Genomic DNA, 2,595 nt, shown 5'->3' with positions numbered 1-2,595 from the left:
ATTACACCTTATTACTAGATGTACCTGAGTAGAACCATACAAACCGTCAATCTTTTTATTTAAAAGTTCTACCTGGTTAGATAGCATAGTAACTGCGTCGAGGTTGAAAACACCAGCAGCTTTCGTCAGCTTTGTTTCATGACTTGCCACTGATAGTTATTTAGTGGGATCTCTTCAATAAATTTATAAGCCTCTTCGGGTGTTTTTTTGTTTAAAGTTCCACTGGCGGCTGCGTTAATAAGTTGCCTTGTTGAAGGGTTCACACCGTTGTAAAACGTCTGAACCTGCAGCCATAGAGGTAACCCATGGTGAGGGCACCTTCTCAATAAGTCCTTGTATCTCTCCCATGCATCATAAAGAGTTTCTAAATCCATCTGCATAAAAGAAGAGATATCATTCCTTAGTTTAGCTGTTTTAGCGACGGAAAATATTTTAGTAAAAATTTTTCAGTCATTTGTTCCCAAGTAGTGATTGACCCTCATGGTAACGAGTTTAACCACTGTTTAGCTTTATTTCTCAATGAGAATGGAAACAACCGAAGGTGAATGGCATCGTTAGAAACGTCATTGATCTTAAAAGTGTTGCAGAGTTCCAGAAAGTTCGCCAAATGAGTGTTTGGATGCTCGTCCTGCAAATCATCAAACTGAACAAACTATTGTATCATTTGAATCGTGTTAGGTTTCAATGCAAAATTATTTGCAGCAATATCAGGTCTAACTATACTCGATTCAGCTCCTGTTAAAGTAGGTTTAGCATAATCATACATAATACGAGGAGCAAGATTCTAATTTACTAGGTCTGCAATAGCCACATGAGTAACTGATTATTTTGATTATCAGCCATCTCCTCGGTTGTGGTTTGAATATCTTCCTCTTGTCCTTCCTCTATGTATCATAGGCTTCACCTTATTTCTCTTCAGTTTCTATGAGCTATGCTTTCAATCTCACTATCAAAAAGTAGAAGTCCTGACGGGTTTCCTCTAGTCATAAACTATAAAAACCTGCCAGAAGTAAATAAAAGAAAATTTAGTGATATAAACAAAATTAAAATTAAATTAAATTGCAATAAAATAAATGGCTAAAGTAATAAAAATTAAGCGTTCCTAATATTTTAATCCCCGACAACGGCGCCAAAAACTTGATGGTTGTAAAACTAACTATAAATTTGACTAAGGCAAGCTCACCTATCCAATAGTAGTACAGTTCTGGTGAGACCGGAAATATCGTATCTACAAGGACTAAAAGTACTAGCAATTACTATCTTTTTATTATCTAGCCTAAGAATTAAAGTGTGTTTTTAACCTAAAACTAATCATCTAATTAACTAAGATTACGTCAAAGATGAAGTTTGGAAAATACTTTAGGAAAAATCGATGGAGAAGACAATACCCAAGAAAGAATCCACCTAGACTTCACTTATTACTTCTGAATTAAACAATTTATTCACTTAACTTAATTCGTAAAAATCCCCAATTTATGTTAATATCTGTCTCGAGACTAAGAACAACTGACTTTAGGTTGATTAATTGAAATCTCTTTCTAATTAAAACCCCTATTGTCGCATTAACTTGATCTATGGATTCCCTTATTAGATTTGACTCTAATCCAGCAGATTTATGTCATCCTATCTCTAAGCTTGCATTCAACTCCGCTTAATTATGAATGATCTACTCTTAAACAGGGACTTTTGCTCCACTGAATAAGCACATCAAAACCTGAATTAATACCCTGGAATATTAAAATAAGAATTTAGAATTCACAATTAAGAATAAGAATAAGTCTTTATCATATAATTCAAATAGTAACAAGATTCGTCATAGGGTTCATCTCCTTTAGGTATTTAGGGAGCTTAGTTCATAATAATAATGGAAAGCATCTCAAAGTTTGGAAAACAACAAAACATAAAGAAACCCAAAGAACTTCTAGAAAATTGGATGGAAATCTTCAGTCTTGATGTAGATCCTGACTCCGAGCTGATTCCGATGGCTGTTCTTGAGTATTTTTCTTCCTTCAACTCTGTGCTTCCCTTTAATCCTCTTCTAGGGTGTTTATATAGGCTTTAAAATGCTTCCAAACCCTCAAAAGTGGCCTTTTCCGAGTAGAACTAGACTTCGGCTCGACAGGGACACGGCCGTGTGCAAGTGCTCAAACCGTGTACAATTTTGACTTGGATTAATGTCGACACGGCCATGACACACAGGTATGTGGTTTACCCGTGTGGAAGTTTCTAGGCCGTGTGTAACACTGTTTTAAGCGCAATTTGTCCGTTTTTGGCCCGTTTCTCGCTCTTTTTGTTATCCTAAGCTCTCCTGAGTATAAAACATGAATTTAAAGGATTAGGAGCATCAGATTCACTAAAACCAAGGAAAAAATCATTCATAAGTATGCCAAGCATGGGAAAAAATATGTATAATTTACGGTTTACCAAGTTCTCTTCTTTTTTTTTAATTAAAAAAAAACCTTCTTTGTTTTATATGTTTTAGTTGAAGGAATAATATTACTACTGATCTATGTGGATTTGACCCTATTTGTTGCTTATACTAATTATTTTTCTTCAAGTAGATTCTATTTTTAGAGGCTTTGACAACTATACACA

The 2,595-nt window shown here is 34.8% G+C and overlaps 1 non-coding gene across 1 annotated transcript; it reads left to right on the top strand.

The window, feature by feature from the left end:
- Window positions 1-300: 300 nt before the first annotated feature.
- Window positions 301-407, top strand: LOC121209124 (small nucleolar RNA R71). Its single transcript, XR_005904241.1, has one exon. It is a non-coding gene; the product is annotated as a small nucleolar RNA R71 (small nucleolar RNA).
- Window positions 408-2,595: the final 2,188 nt, after the last annotated feature.

Source organism: Gossypium hirsutum, chromosome A10, assembly GCF_007990345.1.
Source record: "Gossypium hirsutum isolate 1008001.06 chromosome A10, Gossypium_hirsutum_v2.1, whole genome shotgun sequence".
NCBI lineage: Eukaryota > Viridiplantae > Streptophyta > Magnoliopsida > Malvales > Malvaceae > Gossypium > Gossypium hirsutum.
The sequence above is the reverse complement of the archived record's forward strand: the minus strand, read 5'-3'. Positions and strand labels throughout refer to the sequence as shown.